Source organism: Sinocyclocheilus anshuiensis, unplaced genomic scaffold (genome assembly GCF_001515605.1).
Source record: "Sinocyclocheilus anshuiensis isolate Anshui unplaced genomic scaffold, SAMN03320099.WGS_v1.1 scaffold1335, whole genome shotgun sequence".
Taxonomy (NCBI): Eukaryota; Metazoa; Chordata; class Actinopteri; order Cypriniformes; family Cyprinidae; genus Sinocyclocheilus; species Sinocyclocheilus anshuiensis.
In genome coordinates, this window is record NW_015540921.1 from 294758 (window position 1) to 309194 (window position 14437).

Consider the following 14437-nt stretch of genomic DNA (forward strand, 5'->3'; position numbering starts at 1 on the left):
AACCTCAGGAACTTCCTGTGATGAGGAAGGATGGAGATATGGAAATATGCTTCTTTCAGATCGATCGTGACAAACCAGTCCTCGGACCTGATCTGAGACACGACTTGTTTGAGTGTGAGCATGCTGAACTTCAGTTGCATGACTGAGCGGTTCAACTGATGTAGATCTAAAATGGGACGCAACCCTCCATCCTTCTGCGGAAACAATTAAGGATCGGCTGTAGAACCCGGATTGTCTGTCGTGAGGAGGGACCACCTTGATGGCCTCCTTCCTCAAGAGAGTGTTCACTTCTTGTTCTAATACCGGAGCCTGCTCGGGGCCCACAAATGTGGGAAAGACCCAGTTGAAAGGCGGCGGAGGAGCGCCAAACTGAATGCGATTGCCTTTTTCTACAGTATGCAGGTCCCAACGAGAAACATTTGGCAGTAGCTTACACGCTGCTAAATAGTCTACTAAGGGAACCAGTCTCTTGAGACTGGCCTCCGGTGTACTTGTAGCTGCTAATTCGGTGGAAGTGGCGGTCTTCCTGAAGTGGAAGACCGGCAGGAGACGGCCGAACTAGCTGCTCTGGAGACCCCAGAAGGGGTAGCGAGCCCCTCAGCTCCGCTACGTTTCCGGGCGGAAGAGACTGAGGGAAGCGCTTGCTGGAGACCGCTGCGCCCTGAAGCACCGTTGGTGGCAGGCTTGGCAGAAAGATCTCCCGAGGGCACTGAGGAGAGACGGACACTGTATGATGCGGTGCACCCCACTCTTCCCCAGTAGGGGCCGCCCTCAAAGGTCCTGAACTTATCATGTTCAGGACTTCCTCTGAAGCACGACCCTCAGATCAGGCTTCGACTTTAAAGCCCCCGACCTAGAGCGCCGCTGACCTCGGTCCCGTTGCCGGGGTGTGCGAGAAGTGACACTCTTTTTTTGTGCCTCGCGGTATGAGGAGGTACAAGCAAAGGCTGCTCCCGCCCAGCAGCACCCGGAGCTAGAGAGCGGCGAGGGAGGAACCGCTGGAATACCGCCGCCTGTTTATGAGCCTCCTGGTACCTGTTGACGACGGAATTTGGACCCATGGAGAGATATTTGGCAGTAGCTTCCACGCTGCCAGTTTCTCTGAAAGGGGCACTAGTTTGGACATTTCACTTTGCTGGGGGGATGTTAGATGTCCAGTGTCCTGAAACATGGCAGGAGGCAACCGAACATGTAACATTTAGCTGGAGACCGCTGCTCTCCGAAACAACTGTGGCAGCGGAGATTGTACAGTGGTCCCCTGAGGGTGCCGGGAAGGAGTCCCTAGTATCTGTTGGAATGTTACGTGCCCCTCCCCAAGGGGACACACCCCCATGTTCCTGGGCGCACAACCCTCAGGACTTCTTCTTTGAGGAGATGATGCTCCTCAGGTCTGGCCTCTTAAAGGCGGTCTGTGGAGTGCGACGATCCGTTCCCCAGTCTTTGCTAGGAGGCGCACGACTTACCACACTAACTTTCTGGGCTTCTCCTGGTCGGAACTGGGTGGCCGACAGTCCCGACGCTTGAGCACGGCGGGGACTGTGTGTATCACAACTCATGATGTAGCGAGGGCAGGGAGGAACACACAGCCTGCACCGCTGTCCGCTTTCGACCTTATGTTTGGTTTTCTCTGTAGCCTTTGACATGCTTTATGACTTGTTTTTCAGACAAACAACATCAAATAAGACTCACAGAATGACAAGTATGACTGACACAACACAGAGTGTTTGCTGAATGACAGAAAGCTGACGCTGGTTCCACCTCACATGCTTTTATAGCTTCCTGGTCGCTACGTCACCCGCCTATGACATCTCGCCCTTCCATTGGACTGATTACACATGTGATTCAGAGCGTGGTCACGCTGAAGGCATTCCCAAAGCGTTCTCCGACGCAGCTCAAGTTCCTGAAGGGGAAACATAGACTATACAGTAGACCAATTTGGAGTAGACGTCACAGTTACGTCACTTGCAACTGCACGCGCATTGTGGTGGCAGCAAAACACTGGGAACAAGTGGAGGGAAACGGGTAAAATCGATGGAATAAGAGAAAAAATGTATTGTTGTGACTTTAGATGTCATAATCGGAATGCAAATAATTTTTATATAATACTGTCGTCAAAGACGCCATTTGAAGCTAAACGCAGACGTTAAACGGACAAACTATGGATGAAACCTGATTACCCTTTAAAGCATATATTTGATTTAAACAATAGGTCTACATAATATTCACAAAGGGGACATATTGTATTAGCCGTATAGTTAAAGCATGAAATACTATTTAAACTTATAACATTTTACATAAGATTTACCTATTTGCAAGTTTATATCTCCTAGTTTGGACTTTATAACTTGATTCAACTCAGCAATTGCGAGTTTGTCAATTCTGAGGAGAAAAGATATAATGAGATTTAACGTGAGATATAATCTCGAAATTGCAAGAAAAAAGTCAGAATTTTGAAATATAAACTTTTTTTTTATTCCATGGCTATAGACTGCTAAGTTAAAACTGGCATTTTCTGCCACCAGATCGGCTCCGCCCACAAAAATGATAAATTTACATAAATAAATGTTTTTTGGATGTCCCCTTACTTAAAAACGATTGTAGTTTGTGGTTCATTATTAGCCTATTAATTAAAAAAGTGACGTGACATGTGGCCAAGTATGGTGACCCATACTCGGAATTAGTGCTCTGCATTTACCCATCCAAAGTGCACACACACACAGCAGTGAACACACACACACACCGTGAACACACACCCGGAGCAGTGGGCAGCCATTAATGCTGCGGCGCCCGGGGAGCAGTTGGGGGTTCGGTGCCTTGCTCAAGGGCACCTCAGTCGTGGTATTGAAGGTGGGAGAAAGCGCTGTACATTCACTCCCCCCACCTACAATCCCTGCCGGTACGAGACTCGAACCCACAACCTTTGGGTTATGAGTCCGACTCTCTAACCATTAGGCCACGACTTCCCACATTAATTAAAACACATCAAGGGCACTTCCAATTTGCATATATTAAACATCTAACTTTTATCAATAGAATAAGTCGGATCTTGACGAGTCTGTAAAAAAAAATCCACTGACTTCAACTTCAAAACTTAAGTTCAGGTGTTGCCTTAAATTTATAAGTATCACATTATTCAAAATACAAAATACAAAAAAGTATTTTGTATTTCAAATACGCATTTTAAATACATTTATCAGAAATACTGCCCATCCCTGGTTTTGGTCACATTGTTTTAACTGCTTGAGGCGCTGTTCGCAACCTCTCAGCCTTGACAGCAACCATAGCCTACCGCATTTCTTTCTCCACTAATGCAACATCTTTTCAACAAATTAATTACAATATGAAAACATGCACTACAGTATACTTTGTACACAGGTTTCGTTGTCTGTTTTAAATCCGCTTCTTAAGTCTTCCGCCCTGTCCAGCGCTCAGTGTCACGTGTCAAAACAAACAGCACGTGGTTTCAGTGATTCGCCTCTAGAGGTCACCCTCGCTCTTGTACCATAAAAATATACCAGACCCACTTAGCCGCTCCAGCAATGAACGCAAACCGGAAATCCTATCGGCATGGATTTTATAGCCGATAGTTCCAGCAATCGACTATCGGTGGCGATTAATCGGCAGAACCAATCAATCAGTCAACCTCTATTATTCATTGCTTTTGAAACAGAAATCCAAATCCAATGATGATAAACCTGTGCCACCGTTTTCATTTATTTTGATACATTTCTAGTATATATTCTGAATTTTATTTATAATTGATATCTTGCATTCATTAGCATTTTATTTCAATAGGTACTTTTACACTTACCATGTACTTATATGTTTTGACACCTTAGCAAATAAAAAAATGAAAATAAAAATAATTAAAAAATATATTTTATGCTCAATATTGCTAAAGTTCATTTCAAAATAAGAAAATATTTAAAATATTTAAATCAAGATATGGCAGGGCACACATTTCTCTAGACGATATCAAGTGGAAGCCCCTCTTTTCGAGATGACGCATATTTAATAAAAATAAAAATAAACATACATACAAAGGTTACACACTCAAATGTGAGACTAGAGATAAGTACAATAAAGAAATGTACAAGCAATCATTTGTCTATTTCTGAATTTCAAAATACACATTTATGATGATCTATAGTAAATCTATTCCTGAGAAGCTGCACGGCTCAGGATATATCCCCATCACTGAAAATCTTACAATGATTTTCGGTACCGTATAAACATATAATTTATTCTCTTAATGTCCTTTGGATAAAAAACCTTGACACTCCATTACTACGTTGTTTTGTAAACGTGTGAAGACCTGTCTTCTGTGGGGTTCTCCTCCAAGTAATTGTTATCTCGTAGTTTCACTGAATACACCTGTTTTTGACTTCCTTTCGGGCCTTTTAAAAGAATCAAGATGAATGGCCACAAGAGAGCTGGTTTTGTTTGGTTTCCTTTAAGCTTGTGTCTTTTGTACATCCAACACTGCTTCACTACATTACACTTCCATGCATTCATTTAACTTCACATCACTGATTCCTGACTGTTACATTCTACATTGTTCTACTTTTGTTATAGTTTGATTTTGTTCATAAATTTTGTATTCTACTTCCGGCTTTCTTGTGTGTCCCTTTTATTGTTACGTCCCTTTTGAGCCAAGGGGCGTAACAAATAGGGGCTCGTCCTCGTCGCAGTAGAAACCAATCAACGTGAGGATGATTTGGAAATATCAGAGAAATGTTGTCGTTTCATCGTGTTTTGTTGTGTTTTTGATTCCTCTGAACGAGTTTGGAAATCGTGTTTCTTTTACCACAAACATGGGTTGAGATTAAACATACCGGTCTGAGCTGACCTCAGAGAACAAATACCTTTCTTTCCATTTCTCCTTAAATATCCACCCTTCCAGGCCAATTTTCTTCTTTTTAACATGTTTAAAACCATAACTTGACACACAAGCATCAGTTACAACACAGCGATCATCAATTAGGTCCTGCTGGAGATTCTGGCACTGCTTGATCCATTACACGCATGTGTTTGTGTCCCAAGGTGTAACATCAATGCAAATGAGCAAAAATAATTTGCATTAAAAACAAAATATTGTAGAAAAATTTCACACCTGCCATTTCCCTCGCTAACTCTGCCTATATAAGCCCTGTGTTTTCACTCTCTCGTTGTGAAGTCTTGATTGTGTTACACTGCATTTCTGAGCACTCTCTCTGATTACGCGTGTTATGGTTTTGATCTTGTGCCTGGTTTCCTGGATATCCCTGTCGGCCTGTGTTTTGGACTCTGTTGTGTGGATTGTTTGACCCTTTGCCTGGTATTTTGATTATGATTGTGGATTACCCTTATTAAAGCTGCGTTTGGATCTTCAACCCAAGTCTTGGAGCAGTTCGTAACACAAATACACTTTATTTAATTTTCAAAATAATGTGTTATTTATTATTTTACATTATTGTTCAAATCATCCCAGCGGTCAGATTGGACATCTGATGTACATTGTAGAAAATATCTAGTGAATCCAAAATGATTCTGCACTCAGTTTCATGGGCCATTACCTATAAAACAAGAGAGTGAAAGACGACACACATGACAGTTGTTACGGGGCTGACAAGACGTGAGACGTGCGGATCCAAGTGCAAAGCTTTATCAATAGACATGGTAGAGACAGGCAAGGGTCAGATAATGGCAAGAGGTATGTAGGAGGCAAGACACAATAATATATCCTAGGGATAGCGTGGGTCTACGATCGGCGAACAGGATCAATAGGGCGAGACTAGAGGGATAAGTCCAGGTACAAGGCAAGGTCCATGCAGGGGCAAACAGTATCAGAATAAGGCAAGACGAGAGGGGGAATCCGAGATACACAGGCCAAGATAAGGACACGAGGAAACAGACAAGGCAAGACTAAGCTAAGGCTATGGAAAGTAAACAGGCTCCGTAGAGTAGCTATCGTTAAGAGAGTGATAAATGCTATACAATACTCGGCCGCTTGACGGGGATAAGAGTGAGTGTTATATAGGGGAGGTGTGATTGATGACAGCTGTGTGCAATCAGTGCTGTGTGCAATCAACTGTGTGTGTGTAATCAGTGCAATGGATGATGGGAACTGTAGTCCGGGTGAAGTGCAACAGTGGTGTGGTGCAAGAGTCCATAGTAGTGGAAGGGTGACTTCTGGTGGCGAGCAGATGGAAGTTCATGGACCGGATTCGTGACAGAGCCCCCCCCCAAAGGAGCGGCTTCCAGACACTCCCAACACTATACGATCCAGGTGGGTAGTGGAGCGGAGGCGAAACAGGGGGAGGGACGGAGGGCCAGGTCCACGTGAAAGTGGAAAGACCAGGGACTGAGGCAGAGTCGGCGGAGCAGGGAGCCAGGGTGGAGCCGGCAGTACAGGTGGAGCTGAGGACCACCACAGCAGAGCAGACGGGGACAGACACGGAACGCATTGTTATTCTCTGGGCTCATGACAGGCAGGTTTAAGGTTTCAAAGAAGGGGTTTTGGGCTGTGACAGACAGACAGACAGTTTCAGGTGTGACAGATAAGGCAGAGAGTTCAGAAACAGCTTCTTTGGCTGGATTGAGACAGGGCAATAGTTCGCAAATGGCCTCTTTGGCCAGTTCAGGATGAGACAATAGTTCGTAAACGGCCTCCATAGCCGTGACAGGACGGACAGAGAGTTCACAGACGACCTACTTGGACAGAACAGAACAGGCAAAGAGTTCACAGAAGGCCTCCATAGCCGTGACAGGACGGGCAGAGAGTTCACAAACGGCCTCCATAGTGGTGTATGCAGCCCATACACTCCATAAAGCGATCCCCATTATGGGAAGCGCTACAGACGGGGGAATAGATTCAGGAACAGGAGGGCTAGAGTGAGTGGGTTTGGGAATACCGGCTGCGCGGGCAGCCACCAATGGTGGGTCCTCCACGCTGGATGCCAGTCTGGTATACCGATGAGCAGTCCCTGAGGGTCTGGGTGCCACAGGCAGGAAGTGACAGGACTCGGAGTGAACAGACGTGATGTGACGTGACTCTGGATGATCAGCTGTGATGTGACCTGATTCATGAAGATCAACTGTGACTTGATGTGACTCAGAAAGAGCAGTTGTGACTTGACTTAGTGAGTTGACTTGACTCAGGGGAATCAACTGTGACTTGACTCGACTCATGACGATTAACTGGGACTTGACTCGACTCATGACGATCAACTGTGACTTGACTTGATTCATGACGATCAACTGTGACTTGACTTGATTCATGATGATCAACTATGACTTGACTTGACTCAGGAAGATCAATTGTGACTTGACTTGACTTATGAAGATCTGTTGTGACTTGACCTGACTCGTGACGGTCAACTGTGACTTGACTTGCCTCATGAAGATCAGCTGTGGTTAGACTTGACTCATGACGATCAACTGTGATTTGACGACTCAGGAAGATCAATTGTGACTTGACTTGACTCAGGAAGATCAAGTGTGACTAGACTTGACTCAGGAAGAACTGTTGTGACTTGACCTGACTCGTGACGGTCTACTGTGACTTGACTTGCCTCATGAAGATCAGCTGTGGTTAGACTTGACTCATGACGATCAACTGTGACTTGACTTGACTCATGATGATCAACTGTGATTTGACTTGGTTCATGAAGATCAGCTGTGACTCGACTTGGCTTATGACAATAAACTGTGACTTGACTTGGTTCATGAAGATAAGCTGTGACTTGACTTGCCTCATGACGATCAACTGTGACTTGACTGGACTCAGGATTGACAGCGGTGACATAACGAGGCGCTGTTGTGTCCGCCATTTTGCGATCAGGCTCCGCTGTCGCCACCATTTTGTGAGCGTGCTCCAGTGCGGCTGCCATTACAGGAATGAGTGCGGTGTCGCATTCCTCCACGACACCCACCGTGAACACTGAACCAACAGTCCACAAAACTTGATCCAAAAAACTACTTAGTGACAAACGAGGACCCTCATGAATCACTCTTGATTTTAAAGGCTGGTTAAGGCCATCACAGAAAAAGTCAATTAACATACAGTCCGGTAATTCTGAGCCATTCTAAATGATCAACAACTCTCTCTTTATCACTTCCACACAGAGATGAAAAATATAAATATATTTATAGATCATCACATAATTAAACACAGTGTAAAGTACAGAGACTAAAGTGGAGCTGAATTATTATCTTATATTCTCCAATTACACACATATGAGGCCTGTTACTACACTTTGGCCATTTTAAAAGATTTAAATAATAATATACTCACATTAGTATAATCTCTCCAGTTTATAATGTGGATCATCTATCAGATCAGAGAGTAACGTCACTCCTGATTTTCCTAGTTTATTCCCAGTCAGATCCAGTTCTCTCAGGTGTGAGGGGTTTGATCTCAGAGCTGAAGCCAGAGCAGCACAACCTTCATCTGTGACGCCACAATCCCTCAACCTGTAGAGAACAATGACACAATGTGAATTGTAGTTCAAGTGTCTGTAGTTTGTTATTGACTCTGGTCTCAGAGCAGGAGCGGAGATATAATGACAAGCATTGCCACAAACTGCTGCTGAAAGAATGAGATTTATGCATGTTGATGCTCAATGGTGCCATTTGAAACTGCCATGTGCTTCAGAATTGAACAGACACACAGAGCTGAATGTGAGATATTGATTCATAGTGATACAAGGATGGATCTGTCTGGAGAAACAGTCACTTGCCCCTCTAATAAACACCTACAGGAGGACATTTGCTTCACAGGAGCGATGTGTTCCCCATTACATCTCATGTATTACCTCTTGTGATCAAACACACCATTGTGTCATGATTGGCAGCTTATAAACTGAACAGAAATCCCTAAATCACTAGGGCTGTCCTTGACTAAAGATTTTTCTGGTCGACTAGTAGTCGTTAATTTTAAGCATTAGTCGACTAACCACACGTATATCAATAAACCCCTTAAATCATGCTAATGAGCCTTTAATTGCCTACATAGCCTAAAAACCGTTCAAGTGCACGCATAAAACTTGCCACAGCACACCGGCAGAAGTAATGATGATGCATGTGTCAGGGAAAAACAATAAGGTTAAACTGCATTAACATTTTAATAACCTATTGATAAACTAGTGTTTTCTGTGATTTCGGCTTAAGAGATGAATTCGGCAACACTGACTCATCATCTCCACAGTAGTGGATGCGCCTGCATGCAAGTTTCATATGGATTACATAATCTGAGAATATTTTTTTTTTTTCAGATTTGAATTGTTTCATTTGAAAGTAGACATTTCACAGATATATTTTTCATGTCTGTAAGGCAAGTATACACAGAGTTCCACGCTCAAGTTCACAGAGGTCGAGACGGCAGAAAGCGCATCCTGTTTGCTTTCATTATTTCACAAAAGCGCAAGGTTTTGTTGTTATAGTGAGCGCACACAAATAAACGTAGAGGATGGATTACATAATCTGAGAATCTTTGTTTTTTCAGATTTAAATTGTTTCATTTGAAAGTAGACATTTCACTCTCCATAGATATATTTTTCATGTCTGTAAAGCAAGTATACACGCGCTCAAGTTCACAGAGGCTGAGACGGCAGAAAGTGCATCCTCTTTGCTTTCATTATTATACAAAAGTGCAATGTTTTGTTGTTATAGTGAGTGCTGGGTGTAACACGTTACTGTAATTAAATTACTTATCCACTGAAAAAAGTAAAGTAAGGGATTACTTTTCATTTTTAGGTAATTTAATTACAGTTACTTATAAAGTATTTACAGTTCTAAAATAATATTTAATTTGAAATCTGAATTTATCGTCTAAAGGTAAAATTGAATGCAGCGTCTTTAACCCTCTGCGAGTCGGCACGTTCACTTGCAATTTTTCCTGAAAAGAGAGAAAAGGACCTAAAATACCCAGATACATATAAGACTAAAATCAATAGAATCTATAAAAGGTATACTTTTATTTGTGTACACTGACAATAACAACAAAACATTGTGCTTTTGTAAAATATAGTCTACAAAACAAACAGGGTGTGCTTTCTGCCGTCTCTGTCTCCGTGAACTTCTTTCTGAAACGCATCACAAAAACGAACCGAAACTCAGCGAATACTTCACACACAGACGTGAGAAATATGTCTATAGAAAACTTGAAGTATTTACTTTTAAATGAACCAATTCAAATCAAAAACGAATATTCTCTGATTATGTAATAAAACTAAAGCGAGGTACAGTCTTTCCCGTCTCAGAGCTCATTATGTGCACTTGTTAAAATTACAAATGACTTGCTCCTTGCATCAGACCAAGGCTGCATCTCATTGCTAGTTTTACTTGATCTTAGTGCTGCGTTCGACACTATAGATCATGACATACTCATAGATAGATTACAAAACTATACAGGTATTCAAGGGCAGGCTTTAAGATGGTTTAGATCCTACCTGTCCGATCGCTAGCACTTTGTTCATTTAAATGGGGAGTCATCTCAATTATCACAAGTAAAATATGGAGTGCCACAAGGATCTGTCTTAGGTCCTCTGCTTTTTTCAATATACATGTTGCCCCTTGGTAATATTATCAGAAAATACGGGATTAGTTTCCACTGTTATGCCGATGATACTCAATTATACATCTCAACAAGACCAGATGAAACTTATAAATTACCTAAGCTAACAGAGTGTGTTAAAAATGTAAAAGATTGGATGACCAATAATTCTCTCTTATTAAATTCGGATAAGACAGAGATATTAATTATTGGACCAAAAGATGTTTAACTCAAACTGAAAGAATTAAGAGTTTCATTTCTATGCATAAAGATTTATAGGGATTTTATGAAGTAATTAATAATTCAGATAATTAAGTTACTTATTGAGTAATTAAGCTACTTTTCAGACAGAGTAATTAGAAAAGTAATTTAAATACAATATTGATGACTTAAAACTTTACTCTTCTTAAGCTTATTTTGTTATTCAGATATTTTGCAGAGTAATTCTATTTGTTAACCACATTTTTTATTAAAATGCTTTTAAGTATTACGGTTGTTTTAAAGATAAAAGGCTAAACTATTCCATGTTTAACTCAAACTGAAAGAATTAAGAGTTTCATTTCTATGCATAAAGATTTATAGGGATTTTATGAAGTAATTAATAATTCAGATAATTAAGTTACTTATTGAGTAATTAAGCTACTTTTCAGACAGAGTAATTAGAAAAGTAATTTAAATACAATATTGACGATGTAATTAGTAATTCGTAATTAATTACTTTTTTAAAGTAACTTACCCAACACTGGTTATTGTCACATCCGGGACAAAGAGGCAAACAGACAGGTTAACCAAAGTCGGGAAGTTTATTCAGAGGAACTTAGGAGGAGCTTCCAACAGAAAAGAGTCAACTGAGGAATAAATGGAAGCAGAGAACACAGTCTTATCTGGGTTTGGCACTGAGGTCCTTCGGCCGAGAACTGAGGAAGACTAGGATGGTCGTGAATCCGTTCGAGGGAGGTAAGTCAGCGGCAAAGTCCACACCCAGGTGGGACCAGGGCCGGAGAGGGATGGGTAGCGGAAATAGTTTACCTTCGGGCAGACGACGTGGCGTGGTGGAGATGGCACAGACCGAACATCCCTCGATATACCGGGCGACATCTCGGGCCATGTGGGGCCACCAGTAGCGGTTTTGGAGGAGCGAGAGGGTTCGGTGGCTGCCTGGGTGTCCCGATCCCGGAGAGGTGTGAACCGAGTCCAGAAGGGTTATCCGCAGGGTGGATGGGACAGGCCCATTGAATCGGAGACATGAAGACGGAAGGTGGCAGGATGGGCTCTGGTTCTTCGGGGGTAGGATCTGGCTGGTGTTGGCGGGAAAGCGCGTCCGCTCGGACATTCTTAGTCCCTGGACGGTACATGACCGCAAAGTGAAAGCGGGTAAAAAACAGAGCCCAGCGGGCCTGCCTCGGGTTAAGACGTTTGGCCTCTCGGAGATATTGTAGGTTCTTGTGGTCTGTGATCACTTCGAATGGATGTTTGGCACCCTCCAACCAATGCCGCCACTCTTCCAGAGCGAGCTTGATGGCGAGCAACTCCCGATTTCCCACGTTGTAGTTCTGCTCCGCCGGGGATAGTTTCCGTGAGAAATACGCACATGGATGGAGCGAGCTTGATGGCCAGCAACTCCCGATTTCCAACGTCGTAGTTCTGCTCCGCCGGGGATAATTTCCATGAGAAATACGCACATGGATGGAGCACTGGGGGTTCACCTTGCCATTGAGACAGGATGGCGCCCACTTCCAGGGTCGCTGCGTCCACCTCGACCACGAAGCGGAGATTGGGGTCCGGGTGGGAAAGGGCCGGGGCCGTACAGAAGGTGGCTTTGAGCTGACTGAAGGCCTGGTGTGCCTCCGGGGTCCAGGTGAGTAATTTGGCCTTCCGCCGGAGGAGAGAGGTAAGTGGTGCCGCCAACTGGCTGAAGTGGGCGATAAAGCGGCGATAGAAATTTGAGAACCCCAAGAATCTCTGCATCTCCTTGATGGTAGTCGGTTGAGCCCAGTTCCGAATGGCATCCACCTTCCTCTGGTCCATTTGCACCCCTGCAGGGTGCAACCTGTAGCCCAGGAAGTGAACGGTGGATTGGTGAAACTCACATTTCTCCGCCTTCAGATACAGGCGGTGTTGGCGGAGGCGTTGGAGTACCTTGGTGACATGGCTACGGTGTGCTTCGAGATTGGGTGAGTATATGAGTACATCGTCTATGTAGATGAGGACGAACCGGTTGAGCATGTCTCTGAAGATCTCATTCATGAAGTTTTGGAATATGGAGGGTGAGTTGGAAAGCCCATAGGGCATGACCCGGTACTCATAGTGCCCGGTGGGCGTTACAAAGGCAGTTTTCCATTCGTCACCCGAGGTGGAACAGACAGGGAGGTCGTTCCCGACGGAGCTCGGGATAGGCAGATCTCGGAGGCACTCCTGTTTGCACTCCGCACTCCAGTGGAGTATGTCTCCGGACTTCCAGGCGATGGTGGGTTGATGTTTGGCGAGCCAGGGGCGTCCCAGGACGATGTCCACGACGGCCTCCTCCAGCACCAGTAGAGAGATCCATTCGGTGTGGAAACATCCAATCCGTAGGGCGACTTCGGGCGTGCGGTGCCGCACCAGCCCCTTGCCCAGCAGCTTTCCTTGGACAGTGGTGATCTGGTAGGTCGTGGCATTTTTGCAGCGGGGAACTTGGAACCCGGCGAGACTACGGGAGGAGATGAAATTCCCCGAAGCTCCGGAGTCCACGAGGATTTTGACTGGGAAGGATTGGGTGTGATAAATTAGAAGAGCATTTATATGAGGCATGCAAGACAAATCAAGATCACCGCTGGGCGTGATGGACGAATGGGACAGGTGCGGAGCTGGTGCTCCGGCGATCCACAATAGAGACACAGGCCACGGGTGAGTCTCCGAGATCGTTCCGTGGACGAGAGATGGTAGCTATCCGTGATCATGGGCTCTGCTGCTGGAGCGGAGAGGCTGGGTGAGGCAGCGGCAACGGGTAGCGATTCCATATGGCACGCGATTAGGTGCTGGGAGATGCGAACCGCCTTTTGGAGAAAGCTGTCGAGCCCCACGGTGTCATCGTAGATGGCCATCTGTTGGCGTAAGCCCAGGTTGAGGCCGCGGCAGAAGACCGAGAGCAGGGCGGCCTCGTTCCAGCCGCTGCTAGCGGCGAGAGTGCGGAAGTGCAGCACATACCCGTGGATGGATAACTCGGCTTGCCGCAGTTGAAAGAGCTCCTCATGCACTGTGACCTCCGTGGTCGATTGACCGAATACCTCCCGGAAGTGTTTCACAAAGCCATCCAGTGAGTGAATCCACGGGCTCTGTGCATTCCACAAGGCTTCGGCCCACTGCAAGGCTCGTCCAGACAGCAACGAGATAATGAACGACACCTTGGCCCGCTCGGTCACAAACAGGTGTGGTTGCATCTCCAGGTAGAGGGAACATTGCAGCAAAAACCCGCTGCACAGGGCTGCCTCACCCAAATAGCTTGCTGGCCGGGCCATGGGAAAGGCGGGTGGGGAGGCGGTGACAGTCCGGATGGGTAAGGGTTCCGGTGAGGATGTGCTCCGAGAATCCATGAGTCCGTGTTGTAATCCGTAAAATTTTTTTGGGGTTGGTCTTCTGTCACATCCGGGACAAAGAGGCAAACAGACAGGTTAACGTAAGTCGGGAAGCTTATTCAGAGGAACTTAGGAGGAGCTTCCAACAGAAAAGAGTCAACTGAGGAATAAATGGAAGCAGAGAACACAGTCTTATCTGGGTTTGGCACTGAGGTCCTTCGGCCGAGAACTGAGGAATCCGAGGCGTGACAGGTAGATCGGGAGGCAAGGAACCCATAGAGAGCAGCTTGTAACCTTGAGACCAGCCGACGAGTGACTGAGGTGAGTGTGTATTTGACTGGTGTGGTAA

At 44.9% G+C, this 14437-nt stretch overlaps 1 protein-coding gene across 1 annotated transcript in view; it reads right to left on the reverse strand.

The window, feature by feature from the left end:
* The window catches only part of LOC107689339 (ribonuclease inhibitor-like), a 41859-nt gene that overhangs the window by 25385 nt on the left and 2037 nt on the right, over positions 1–14437 (reverse strand). The gene's annotated exons all lie outside the window — the stretch shown is intronic.